Below are 14814 nucleotides of genomic sequence, written 5' to 3'. Positions count from 1 at the left end.
TGGAATCCAAAATCACCGCTGGGTTTAAAATGCCATTCAAACCTGCACACATTATTTCATCAATGACATGGGTGGACCAGACAAGCACATCAGCACACACAGACAAAAACACTCTTTCATCATCACACACACACACACACAGATGGACCCACACTGTCTGATCATCAGCACACACACACACAAACACACACACACACAGATGGACCCACACTGTCTCATCATCAGCACACACACACAAACACACACACACACACACACACACACACACACACACACACACACAGAGATGGACCCATGCTGTCACATCATCAGCACACACACACACAAACACACACACACACACACACACAGAGAGAGAGATGGACCCATGCTGTCTCATCATCAGCACACACACACAAACACACACACACACACACACAGGTGGACCCCCGCTGGCCCATCATCTGACCTCTGACCCTGCACTCTGTATTGAGGCCCTGCTCAGACTAAACAGATTAAGGTGGGCTCTGAGGTCAAAGGTCAGGATTAAGTCCCTGGCCTAAGGAAGAGTTTGTCCAGTGCTACTGGACGTCTGAACATACATCAGCCTCAGAGTTATGGGGTGTGTGTGTTGTGTGTGTGTGTGTGTGTGTGTGTGTGTGTGTGTGTGTGTGGTGAGGGAGAGCTCAAGAGACAAAGTGTTCTCAGATTTATGATTTTCCACACTCATGTGAAGACAGTCCAGAGGTTTCACAGACCTAAAGCCTGATAAGACAGGAGATTCCCAAGGCTCTCTCTCTCTCTCTCTCTCTCGCTCTCTCTCACACACACACAAACACACACACACTCATTCACACATACACATTTAAAATTACATTTATTAATTTAGCTTTTATCCAGTGTAAAAGTGCATCAGTGTCAAAAGGAAGCCTTAGAGAAACAATGTAACTAAATAAATAGCATCAGTGTAAAAGATGGCCTTAGAGAAACAATGTAACTAAATAAATAGCATCAGTGTGTCACGGTTTGGAGTTTGTGTTTTGGTTTTTGGGACTCTTAGTTTGTAGTTTGCTGTGTTCTCTTGTTTACTTCCTGTGTCCTGTGCCATGTGTTCCTTTGTTTATATTGCCATGTGGCTTTGTTCCCTGTCTCGTGTCTCCGCCCCTCACCTGAGTCTTGTTATTAGTCTGGTTAGTGCCTTGTTCCATGTTCACCTGTGTCTCCTTGTTTTTGGCCTATCGTCTGTGTCCTTTTAATTACCTTCCTGTGTATTTAAGGTCTTGTGGTTGTCTTTGTCTCGTCATTATGGTTTTGTCATGTTCCCATGTTTCCTGAGTTTTCAAGAGTAAACTAGTGTTTGATGTATGCTCAAGCCTCTTGTCGTGCATTTGGTTCCCAACCTGCTCTGCAACCTGACACAGTGTAAAAAAAGATGGTCTTCGAGTAACAATGGAACTAAATAAATATTATCAGTGTAAAAGATGGCCTTAGAGTAACAATGGAACTAAATAAATAGCATCAGTGTAAAAGATGGCCTTCGAGTAACAATGTAACTAAACTAGATGTACCGCTACAAAATATGACCGCCACCCAGTCCAGCACATTTTTTCCACAAAAATAAGTCACGCTGAAAGGCATATATGATTCTAACTCTCACTGAATTGCATTATGCACACTCAATTCTCACTGGTATCTGCTGGACAACAAGTACCAAAACATGATTAGTTCATAGATTTCACATGTAAAATACATTTTATACAACCCCACCCCCATCTTGCCTGTTCATAATTCTGAGAAATTCTTGAATTGTGTGCATGTGTGCATGTACATGTTTATGTTTATGTGTGTGTGTGGGTGGGTGTGTGTGTGTGTGCGTGCATGTGCTTGTGTGTGTGCCTACGCATGTGCCTGTGTGTGTGCCTACGCATGTGCCTGTGTGTGTGCATGTGCATGCATGTCCATGCATGCGTACACATGTCTACTGTGTGAGTATGTGTCATACGTATGATTACTGTGAATGTATGTGTGTGCATGTGTATCTGTTTATGCACATGTGTGCATATGGAATGGGTTAACATGACCCCTGGAGGCAAACATACGCAAAAAATTGGCCATCCTAGGCCCTATGGTTCTCAAGATATTCACAGAAAATTCTGTTAGTGTACGGTCACTAAATGTACACAATCAATTATTTTATTGTATGGCCCCCCAACGAAAGTTCATGAAACTTGGCATGCATTCGGAGAGTGTCATAATGATCCTACACTTTCAATTTCGTGCAGTTTTGACCATCCAGAGATATTGTGATTAAAACACCTAATTTTTTGCTTTTTAATTTTTAACTAGGTGGCGCTATACATGAAATAAGTGGAAATGGGATGGGTTGACATGGTCCCTTAAGACCAACATACAAAAAGGTGGTCCTCCTAGGCCCTCACGGTTCGAGATATATTCACAGAAAACTGTCTCCGCCCACCTACAGGCCAGTTGGTGTACAGTAACATAAATTAATTTATTGTGTGGCCCCCATGAACGAATTCCCGCAAACTTGGCGTGCATTCAGAGGTTGTCATAATGATCCTACACTTCCAATTTGATGCAGTTTTGACCATGTTAGGTCACAGATACCTGCCAAACCTACCAAACCAACGATGCACACCCATTACTCTCGTTTAAATTACTCGCGGACCCATGATCGGATAGACATGCCACGCATGTCAGATGAAAGAGGAGACTCAGAGCTATCATTTGATACCAAGTACATCCTTCTGGGTTATAAAACAGATGAAGTGACAGCAAAATAATAATTTCATATAGCTGGGGGGTATTCCATCAACCTCGCTAATGAAGGCAGCGCTTAACAGAAATAGTCTGGCTTGAACTAGCGTAGACTTTCACTTGGGGCTGAAGCCGTTCCATTAACTCAAGTTAGCGGCATCTTTTTTTCAAGCTTCCAGGCTTAGTTCAGCTTCATCTCTGCTGCACGTGCGAGGTAGAACAGTAGACCAAAACAGAAGATTGACGAGAAAGAGGATATATGTCGTAAAATTAAGACAATACTAGACGATTTCTGTTCGATTTGGCAAGCGCCATCTACAGGATTTTCATTGAAAGTCATCAGATTTAACATCGAGAGAAAAAAATAGATTGCCTACAGAAATTGGAGAATAATGAAAAGCATTCATTTAAAACACCACCTCCTTGGGACCAGATTATCCGTTAAGCGGCTTCTCATACCACTGCTATGCAGCCGACACACAGCTCTATCTGTCCTTTCCACCCTGGCGACCCCTGGTTTCAGCGGATCTCAAGATTGCCTTTCGAAGACATAGCTACATGGATGAAGGCACACCACTTCCAGCTGAACCTCTCAAAGGACTGAACTGCTGGTCATCCCAGCTAAACCTACCATACCCCGCATCAACATCAAATTTGACTCCCTGTCTGTTTCACCCGACCAGGACTGCAAGAAATCTAGAGTTGTTCCGACAACCAACTAAACTTCTCAGATCATGTTGCCTCAATTAAGCCGGTCATGCCGTTTAGCGCACTCTACAACATCACGGAAAATCAGGACTTACTTGACTCAAGATGCTACCCAACTTCTGGTTCAGGCAATGAGTCATCTCGACTCGACTACTGCAATGCCCTCCTGACAGGTCTCCCAGCCTGCGCCAGTGAAACCACTTCAGATGATCCAGAGCGGCCTGGTCTACAACCAACCCAAAGGGCACATATTTACCCGCTGCTCATCCAGCTACACTGGCTACCTATGGCGGCCCATCAAATTCAAAGTCTCTAGCGGCTTTGCCTACAAAGTAGTCTCGGTTCTGCTCCCACCTACTTGAATGCCCTCATACAGACTTACACTACCTCCAACCCAGACGTATGGCTCTCTCCTCCTGACGAGCGGCGTCTGGCTCTACCACCCGCGCTCAAGCCAATCAAACTTTTTCTCATCTGTTGTTCCTGCGTTGGTGGAACACACTGCCGAAATTCCTACAAGGGCAGGGACATCCTTTTCCACTTTCAAAACTCCTGAAGGCCCAGCTCTTTAGAGAACATCTACTCTCATAGCAACACTTACAACAAGTCTTACTGATCCTAGCACTCACCAGCCGTTTTAAACTGACAAAGTAACTGCTAAAAACAGCACTCACCGACGCACTTATTCTTACTGTACTCTAATGTTTTTTAAACTGTCCTAAAATTGTGAAATTGTTCCTAAAACTTACTGTTTACCATGTTGTTGAGTAAACTTTGGTTAAAGTCAGCCAAATGTAATGTAATGTAATGTAATAAACAGCAATGGTATGGTTTGAAATCAATTGCGAAGTTTGATTGGCTTCACTCTTGAACACATAGACTATACAGTCTATGCTTGAACAAAACGAAAGTGAATGAATGAATAGTATAAACTCAAAACAACTTATGGATATGCATATGGATATTCAAAACTATCTATAGCTTACGTTCTTAGATTAAAAAGTGTTCGCTCCAAATTATTGTATAGGTGGTCATAAAATAAATAAGTATCAACATAATAGCCTATAGCCACATGAAGAAGCAGTTTTTAATTATTAGCTGCCTAGGCTACAGAATAATTATCCTTTGGCCCTTGCATCAGATATAATATAGCCCACTGGCAAAGCTGTCACTGAACAGCCTACCAAATGTGCATGACCCTTTATCAGCAGTAGACATATGTCTTCATCAAAGATTATATCTAAAAAATGCCATTATCAAGGTGATAAACAATGTAGCCTTAATACTTAGGTATGGGAAGCTTAACCAGCCAACACGCTAAGAATGTATCCTTTCTTATGCCGTGGTCGCTGCACGCTACCATCACCACCCGAGCGTAAGTGACACAGAGTCGCATCGATTCCTAGAACCACATGCATGTGAAGTTAAAACATTTTGAATCGCATAATCTTCATACATTCTTTGAGCTAGTGAATGTAAATCCATGTTTATGCACTGTCGAAAAAAACATTTCTATAGGCCAAGTTCTATTTTCGAAGTTGTAGGCTACAGGGTGACGAGCACAGGTTGATCGAACCATCTTTTTGACTTCGCTTTTCCGACTGATTGTTTTTTTGCAACACAGCTTAATTTAGCTTGAAAGTTAACCTGCTACGGAGCAGGTTTGTTCTGCCAGGCATAAATTCCCATGGTTACCAAGCTGGGATTCACATTAACCTCATTAATGGAACGGAATTCTCACTAAAATTAACGAGACTTATCGAAATAAGCCAGGGTTGGCCTTTAGCGAGGTTGATGGAATACCCCCCTGGACTTACCCCACGTTTTTGTCTGTTCTTGTGGTAAAGCATGTTTATAATCCAACGCTATCGTGTGTTTCTCTATGGCAAAGCATGTTCATAATCCGGTTTTGCAATCCTAGCACATTCCTGCATGGCATCTAATTCAAGGCTCACATTGCATCCCAATTTGTTCAACAAAGAAAGACCTTTGTTGCCTTTACTTTGTTCATGGCAATGCAGTAAAAAGTTATAATTTTTCATTCATCACTAAATAAAAAATGGCATTTATTTCCGTAAATCACACACCACATATTTCTGTAAATTGCTCAGCCCCAGAGTATCACTCAACATGGCAATTATATTGCCCGATTCAGGACAGTCTGCCCTACACACACATTAAATGCATGTAGAGCTATGAGCTTGCTGTGGTGAGATACATGTTGAAATATAAGAATTTTTATAGTATGCTTTTTATTTATTTATTTTTTATATTTTTAATTCTTTAAAAATCTAAATAAAATCAATGCTAGTACTAATACATGAAATTATATTATCATTTCTTTATCATTTATCATTTCAGCATATCTGAATAGTCTAGACTCTGCTGAAAAAAAACAATATATAATATGTGTGTGTGGCACTTGACAATGACCAGAATAAATCCTTATGAATAGGTAGTGAAAATGCCCTAAAAACAGCTTAGGGTTCTAAGTGTGAACTAGGTGGCGCTATACATGAAATGAAACAGAAAACTGGAATGAAACAGAAAACTGTGTCTGCCCTACCCTCCTTTCGAGGCGTCCAGTCCAGCGGGTGGGCTACAGATAAAAATAAAATGATGGTTCCATGCTATCCATGTGGGGTTACATGCCCACCAAGTTTCGTGTACCCCGGTCTTTCAGTGTCCCGGGAATCCTTGACGGAAAATTCCGTGCATAAATAGTTCAGCATCAGTGAATAAATAGCATCAGTGTAAAAGGAAGCCAACGGAACTAAATGAATAGCATCAGTGTAAAAGGAAGCAAACGGAACTAAATGAATAGCTCCAGTGGTTAAGCTGATGTATACATGCTGCTGTTGATCACTTCATGTCTTGGCCATATTAGAGCAGGTCATGTGTTGGCCATGTTAGAGCAGGTCATTTTCAGCATTCAAAAAATCCTTCATGTGTTTAACAGATTATGGTCCAACACACACACATACACTCACACAAATAAATAAACTCTCTCATACACACACACACACACACACACACACAGACACACACACACACACACACATGCACACACACACACACACACACACACACACACACACACACACACACACAGCAAAGGAATGACCACACAGAAAAGCAAAGGAATGTCAACCGAGAAATGTCACCCTCCTGCACCACCATCAATCATCTGTTGTCTCAGCAGGACTGCGCTGTGGTTGGCCAGTGGGGAGCCAATGACCTTCATCAAAGCCCAGGAGGGGCGGGCTTCAAGCTGACTGGCCAGAGAGAGATGGAGAGAAGAGAGAGAGAGAGTGATGGAGGGATGGAGAGAAGAGAGGAACATGAGATGGGGGGTGGTTGAGAGAAGTTGTTTGATTTATGTTCAGTTCTTGTCCAATATGTAATGACTACAGTGGAAATAGAGCTATTTGTTATACCAATAAAACATTTGCATCGTGAATTTGGCAGAGACAGGGAGAGCGAGAGAGAGAAAGAGAGAGATGGAGAGAAAGATAGAGAGAGAGAGATGGAAAGATAGAGAGAGAGAGGAAGAGAGAGAGATGGAGAGAAAGATAGAGAGAGAGATGGAAAGATAGAGAGAGGAAGAGAGAGAGGGAGAGATGGAGAGAAAGATAAAGAGAGAGAGAGAGAGAGAGAGATTGGGAGATCTTGGATTCACTATCTACTACAGGGAAATACAAACCATTTGAAATTCGATCAAACAAGCAGCTCCCCATATTTGGGCATAACTCTGACTCCAACACACAACAGGAAACTGTGACTCGGTGGTGAAGGAATGCAAAAGAGCCCTGTACAGTTCCCCACTCAAATCTGGATTCAATTAAACACAACAATTATCAAACCAATTGCACTTTACAGCTGTGGCGTCTGGAGGTCACATAATGTGGGATGAATCTCCAACTGAAGGCTGCAGTGTTCAGTACGCTTCTTAATCTCCAACTGAAGGCTGCAGTGTTCAGTACGCTTCTTAATCCCCAGATGATCAAAATCCAGGCTCAGTGTTAAATGCATGCACACGAGCTTTAGCAGCAATGCCACTGAACTGAACTGAACCATTAGAGACCAGACAGAGAAGAGAAGAGAAGAGCAGAGGAGGAGGAGAGGAGGAGGAGAGAGGAGAGAAGAGAGGAGAGGAGAGGAGAGGAGAGGAGAGAGGAGAGGAGGAGGAGAGAGGAGAAAAGAAGAGAGGAGAGGAGAGGAGAGAGGAGAAAAGAAGAGAGGAGAGGAGAGGAGAGAGGAGAAAAGAAGAGAGGAGAGGAGAGAGGAGAAAAGAAGAGAGGAGAGGAGAGGAGAGAAGAGAAGAGAAAAGAAGAGAAGAGAGGAGAGGAGAGAGGGGAAGAGAAGAGAGGAGAGGAGAGAATAGAGGAGAAGAGAAGAGAAGAGAAGAGAGGAGAGAGGAGAGAGGGGAAGAGAAGAGAGGAGAAGAGAGAAGAGAGAGAAGATAAGAGAAGAGAAGAGAGGAGGAGAGAGAGAGGAAGAGAAGAGAGGAGAAGAGAAGAGAGTGGGGAGAGGAGAGGAGAGGAAGAGGAGGAGAGAAGAGAAGTAGAGGAAGGAGAGAGGGAAGAGAAGAGAAGAGGAGAGAATAGAAGAGAGGAGAAGAGAGGAGAGAGAGAATAGAGGAGAAGGAGGGGAAGAGAAGAGAAGAGAGGAGAGAGGAGAGAGGGGAAGAGAAGAGAGGAGAAGAGAGAAGAGAGGAGAAGAGAGAAGAGAAGAGAAGAGAAGAGAGGAGAGGAGAGAGAGGAAGAGAAGAGAGGAGAAGAGAAGAGAGGAGAGGAGAGGAGAGAGGGGAAGAGAGAGGAGAGAAGAGAAGAGAGGAGAGGAGAGAGGAGAAAAGAAGAGAGAGAGGAGAGAGGAGAGGAGAAAAGAAGAGAGGAGAGGAGAGGAGAGAGGAGAAAGAAGAAGAGGAGAGGAGAGAGAGAGGAGAAAAGAAGAGAGGAGAGGAGAGAGAGAAGAGAAGAGAAGGAAAGAAGAGAAGAGAGGAGAGGAGAGAGGAAGAGAAGAGAGGAGAGGAGAGAATAGAGGAGAAGAGAAGAGAAGAGAATAGAGAGAGGAGAGAGGGAAGAGAAGAGAGGAGGAAGAGAGAAGAGAGAGAAGATAAGAGAAGAGAAGAGAGGAGGAGAGAGAGAGGAAGAGAAGAGAGGAGAAGAGAAGAGAGTGGGGAGAGGAGAGGAGAGGAAGAGGAGGAGAGAAGAGAAGTAGAGGAAGGAGAGAGGGAAGAGAAGAGAAGAGGAGAGAATAGAAGAGAGGAGAAGAGAGGAGAGAGAAGAGAAGAGAATAGAGGAAGAGGGAGAAGAGAAGAGAAGAGGGTTAGAGAAGAGGAGGAGAAGAGAAGAGAGAGAACAGAAGAGAAGAGGAGAGAAGAGAAGAGAGGAGAGGAGAGGAGAGAAGAGAGGAGAGGAGAGAAGAAAAGAAGAGAAGAGAGGATAAGAGAAGAGAAGTGCTTTAGCAGATAATGAGATCAATAACACTGGACATCTCACTGAGTCAACTCATCCAGCACAGATACTACTGACCAGCATCAGACACATACTACACACACACACACACACACTAATAAATATTAATAATAATAATAATATTAATAATATTAATTTATTAATTAATTACACACACATATACATATACACTATATACACACACACACACACACACACACACACACACTCACACTACACACACACATGCACACATACACTACACACACACACACTACACACACACACACCCTCACACACACACACACACACACACACTATACACACACACACACACACACACTCACACACACACACACACATACACTACACACACTCACACACCACACAAATATTACACACACACACACACACATAATTTCCACATCACACACATATACATATATACACACACACACACATATTATTACACTCCTATATTAATAATATAATATTATTATATACTGTACACACACACACATAATATTATAATTAATAATATAATACACACACTCACACACACACATATACTATATAATATACACTCACACACACACACACACTCACACAACACGCACACACACACACACACACACACACACACTCACACACTACACACACACATGTACACACATACTACACACACACATATACTATACACACACACTACACACACACATACTATACACACACACATGCACACATACACTATACATACACACACACACACACTACAGTAATATCAGAGTATTACACACACTCACACATGGCCACCACACACATGCACACATACATTACACATACACTACACACACACACACACCACACACACACACACACACACACACACACCACACTGGGGCTGTACGCCATCAGAGACACATACATACACACACACACACACTCACACACACCCACACACACACACCACACTGGGGCTGTACTCCATCAGAGACATTAGAACTAACACAATGTGACAAACACTGTAGAGAGCGATAAGGAGCGCGCACACACACACATACACACACCACACGCACACATACCACACGCACACACACTCACCCCTCACACACACACACACACACACACACACAACACACACACACCCCACACATACTTGACATGCACTTTAACAAAAGGACATCCCCTTACAATACAAACACGGAGTGAAAGTGAGAAAGGATCGTGTGTGTGTATGTGTGTGTCCTCAAAAATCCCTCCGAGAGAAATAGGGATAGAGAGACAGAGAGGATGGGGGCACAGATAGAGAGAGAGAGAGATGGAGGGATACAGAGATGGAGGGGCGGAGGGAGGGAGGGAGAGACAGGCTGCTGCGTCTGTCTGAGTCCCTTGTCAGCTGTTATGTTAAGGCCATAATGATAACAAGGCAGAGGCTCCATAAATTAGCCTCCTCAGTCAGGCTGCGGATTAGCATAGCAACCACGACCTTACACACACACTCAGGAATGCCTTATCTTATCAATAGCACACACACACACACACTAACACACACACACACACACACACACACATACACAGACTCACTCACACAGAAATGAACACATCATCCGATAGCCCAACAGTCTGCATCTCTAATGTTAACAGCCTATTACACACACACACACACACACACACACACACAGCTACGTCTCCATTGCTAACAGCCTATCATGATTGTTCCAGGATGAACCGATCACCTGTGAAACAACTGCAAACGTCCACACACTTGGCCTCGTCTTACCCCAGCACACACACACACACACACACACTCTAGAGGGAATTAAATACATCACACACACACACTCAAACATAAACACTCTCTAAAGGAAATTACAGACATCATCACACACAGACACTCACACAACACACACACACACACACACTCAGACACACATACACGCGCACACACACACACACACACACACACAGACACACAAGCCTTTATGAGTCCCTTGAATCCTTGACATAATATGTAATATTTATGGTACTTCTGCTTTAAACTAACCTCACCAGGGTAACTCTCTCTCTCTCTCTCACACACACGCACACACATACACTTACACACACACACACACACACACTCTGTGTCCACGGCAGCACAGTTGAGTAGCCCATATGGAGGTATGCCGGTTAAGATTGATGGACAGGCATCTGTGCTGGCAGCCCAGCGCTCTAAGGACCCCGTGTTCTAAGGTGGCGTCGAGGAGAGTGTGTGGTGTGTGTGTGTGTCTGTGTGTGTGTGTGTCTGTCTGTGTGTGTGTGTGTGTGTGTAGCTCAGTGCTAAGGTAGTGGTGGGCAAGAGAAAAGCCAGACTGCATGTGTGTGTGTGTGTGTGTGTGTGAGAGAGAGAGAGAGAGAGTGTGGTGTGTGTTTGTGTGAGTCAGGAGAGAGAGAGAGAGAGAGAGAGAGAGTGTGTGTGTGTTTTAGTGAGGGTGGTGTGTGTGTGTGTGTCAGACAGAGTGAGGGTGTGTGGTGTGTAAGAGAGGGCCACAGTAGAGAAGTAATGAGATGGAGCAGCACACAGGGGAGGGAACGAATAATACAAACGAAAAATACAAATAAAAATAAACAAATAAAGAGCATTCCATTGTTTGGTTGCAGCAAGACTCTTCTCAGATGTGTGGGGGGGGGTAGGTAGGGGTAAGGGTGGCAGGGTAGGTGTGTGTAGGTGGAGGTAGGTGTGTGTGTGTGTGTGTGTGTGCTCATATGGGTGAGGAAAAGAAGGGGAAAATAGAAGAGGAGGAAAAAGGAATCTTAGAGTCAGGAGACACACACACACACACATACACACACACACACACACACACACACACACACACACACACACACACACACACGCATACACACACACACACCATTACACACACACACACACACACACACGCACACACACACACACACATACATACACACACACACAACACATACATAAATACAACACATATACATACATACATACACGCATACATACATATATATACATATATATATATATACATATATACATATTATACATACACATGCATATACACACATGCATATATACATATATATATATAAATATATATAAAATATAAATATATATACAATATATATATATATATACATGTATACATATACATATATATATATATATATATATATATATATATATATATATATACGTATATATATGTATATATATATATATATATATATATATATATATATATAACATACATACAAATATACATACAAATACAAATACACAAATACACACATACACACACACACAAACACACACATACACACATACATATGCACACACACAACATACACCACACACACACACACACATACACACAGACGCGCTCACACACACAAACACACACACACACACACACACACACACACACACAAAGAGAGGGAGACATTTGACATTATAGATGTAATAGTACATTTTTATTAGTATTATTATTATTTTACTATTTCATTATTGTTATAATAATAACATTTAGTAGTAGCTACAGTATAAACTCATTATGAGTAGTAGTTCTATATTATTACATATTATTATTATTATTTACTATCATTAGATAGTAGTAGTAGTATGGCATTAGTAGTATTAGAACATCATTTTAAAGTCGCTTAATTCGATACCTGACAAGTCAAAGTCAAAAGTCAGCTTTTATTGTCAATTTCCTTCACATGTTCCATATTATACAAAGAGATCAAATTACGCTTTCACTATCCCACGGTGAAGACAAGACATATTTTACCAATTAGGTCCACAGACAAACATAACATCTGCGTAAACAAAAAGTAAGTAACAAGCAAATAAGAGGGCACATATAATAATGAAAACAAGAGCAGCAAAATCGTGGTTGAAATTGCGCATAGACAGTCAATAAAAATAATAGTGCAAATTCAGCCAATAAAAGGCTTGGGTAGTTCTGTTTCAATCTGGCAAGAAGAAAGCGGCATAGTGGTGCAAGTTGGGCGTAAGAGCAGCAGAAGTGTTGTGTTTGCGATGCCAAACACCAGTTGTAAGGTACAAGCGTGCAAGTGCAAGTGGAGGCGTAGGCGCTACTTTCGGTCCAATGTCTGCATGCTGCAGCCGAGGGCGGAGGGGGAGAGGAGGGAGAGAGTTCAGCATCCCACGGCTTGGTGTATGAAGCCGTTGGTGAGTCTGGTAAAGCGGAGCGCAGTGGTACCCTCTTCCCAGAGGGCAGTAGGGATCAAACAGACAGAGCCGGTAATTTGCACTTTCACCCACAATTTTGGTCACTTTGGCGGGTGAGGTGGGTGGTGTAAATGTCCTTCAGGGAGGGGAGTGAGCATCATCAATCCCAGGCCCGCCTGCGCGATTGCAGGGCTTCCTGTTGTATTCAGTGCAGCCTCCCCACACAGCCGAAAGCACGGAGGATGCTCTGGGCTGAAAGCTCCTCGGTAGAATGTGGTCATGATGGCTGGTGGATAACTTGCTCGCCTGAGTTCGCGAGGAAGCACAGGCGGCGCTGAGCTTCCCTTCGCCCAGTGATGCAGCAAGTTGGTGGTCCAGGAGAGGTCTTCACTGATGTGCACCCCTCTGTGGAGTTTGGTGCTGCCGCTTCCTCTCCACCACAGCACCGCTTCGATGGTCAGTGGCAGGTGTTGCGTGACCGGAAGTCAACAACAATCTCTTTGGTCTTGCTGACGCTCAGCAGGAGGTTGCTGCTGTCCCTGCACCACGCGGTCAGATGGTCGACTCCAACCCAGCTGAGTCTCGCTCTTTAGTGATGAGACCCACCAGAGTTGTGGGTCGCCTAAACCACCGCGCAGATTGTTGCTGTAGGTTGCAGCAGCTCGCGCCGCAGGTAGCAGCAGCCGGACTGAGCACGCAGCCTTGGGGCCCCCTGTGCCCAGTGTGATGCTGCTTGAGGTATTGTTGCCAACATCGCACTACTCTGGGCCCTGGATGAGGAAGTCCAGTGCAGCCAGTTGCAGAGAGGTAGGGTACTCGAGTCCCAGTTTGTCAAGTTTGCAGATGAGTTGTTGCGTATTATGCTTGAACGCAAGAATCAAAGCCCATAAACAGCAATCTCACATATGAGTCTCTTTTTCCAGGTAAGGGCAGGCTGGGTGAGGGTAAGACCGGTATCCTCTGTAGATCCTTGGCTCGCGTATGCAAAACTGGAAGGTCCAGGGTGGGGAGAATGGCTTTCATATGCATACGGTATTGCCGCCAAAGCACTTCATGCACATAAAGCCAGTGCCACAGGGCTGCAATGCCAGCTGAAGCAGTGAGTAGCAGTTTCTTCGCACAGGCGATGGTGGCAGCTTGAAACATGATGGGACGATGGTTTGCTTCCAGGGAAGTGTTAAAGCACCGTGAAGACATCCTTAAGCTCCTGCACAGTCCTCAGCCACCGGGATGTTGTCTGACCTGTTGCCTTATCGGTGTTGATGGCAGCAAGTGTCCCTTCACGCCTGTCGGCAGAGAGGCAAGCACAGGGGCCGTCATGCAGAGAGGATGGGTCTTCTGGTGGGCAGGTGCTGTTTTGTGCTTCAAAGTGAGCAAAGAAGCGGTTCAGGTTGTTGGCGCCAGACGTTGTTCTCACAGCCAGCGGGCTTGTAGTCCGTGAGGGTCTGGAACGCTCCGCCATAGGCTTTGTGCTCCTGCTGTCTCAAAGTGCGGTTATCCAGGAGTATTCCTTTCGCCCCCTTGATGCCACGGACAGGTTGGCCTGCTGTTTTCATGCCAGCTCTATCCCCAGCCTGTGGCTTTGTTCTGGCCCTCAGCAGCCTGAGGATACATCCCCCCTGTCAGCCATGGCCTGCCAGGCCCGAAAGTGGGATGATGTCTTTGTGTGGGTCACATCGATACCGTGGTGAT

Source organism: Alosa alosa, chromosome 3, assembly GCF_017589495.1.
Source record: "Alosa alosa isolate M-15738 ecotype Scorff River chromosome 3, AALO_Geno_1.1, whole genome shotgun sequence".
NCBI lineage: Eukaryota > Metazoa > Chordata > Actinopteri > Clupeiformes > Clupeidae > Alosa > Alosa alosa.
This window is presented reverse-complemented; position numbering follows the sequence as displayed.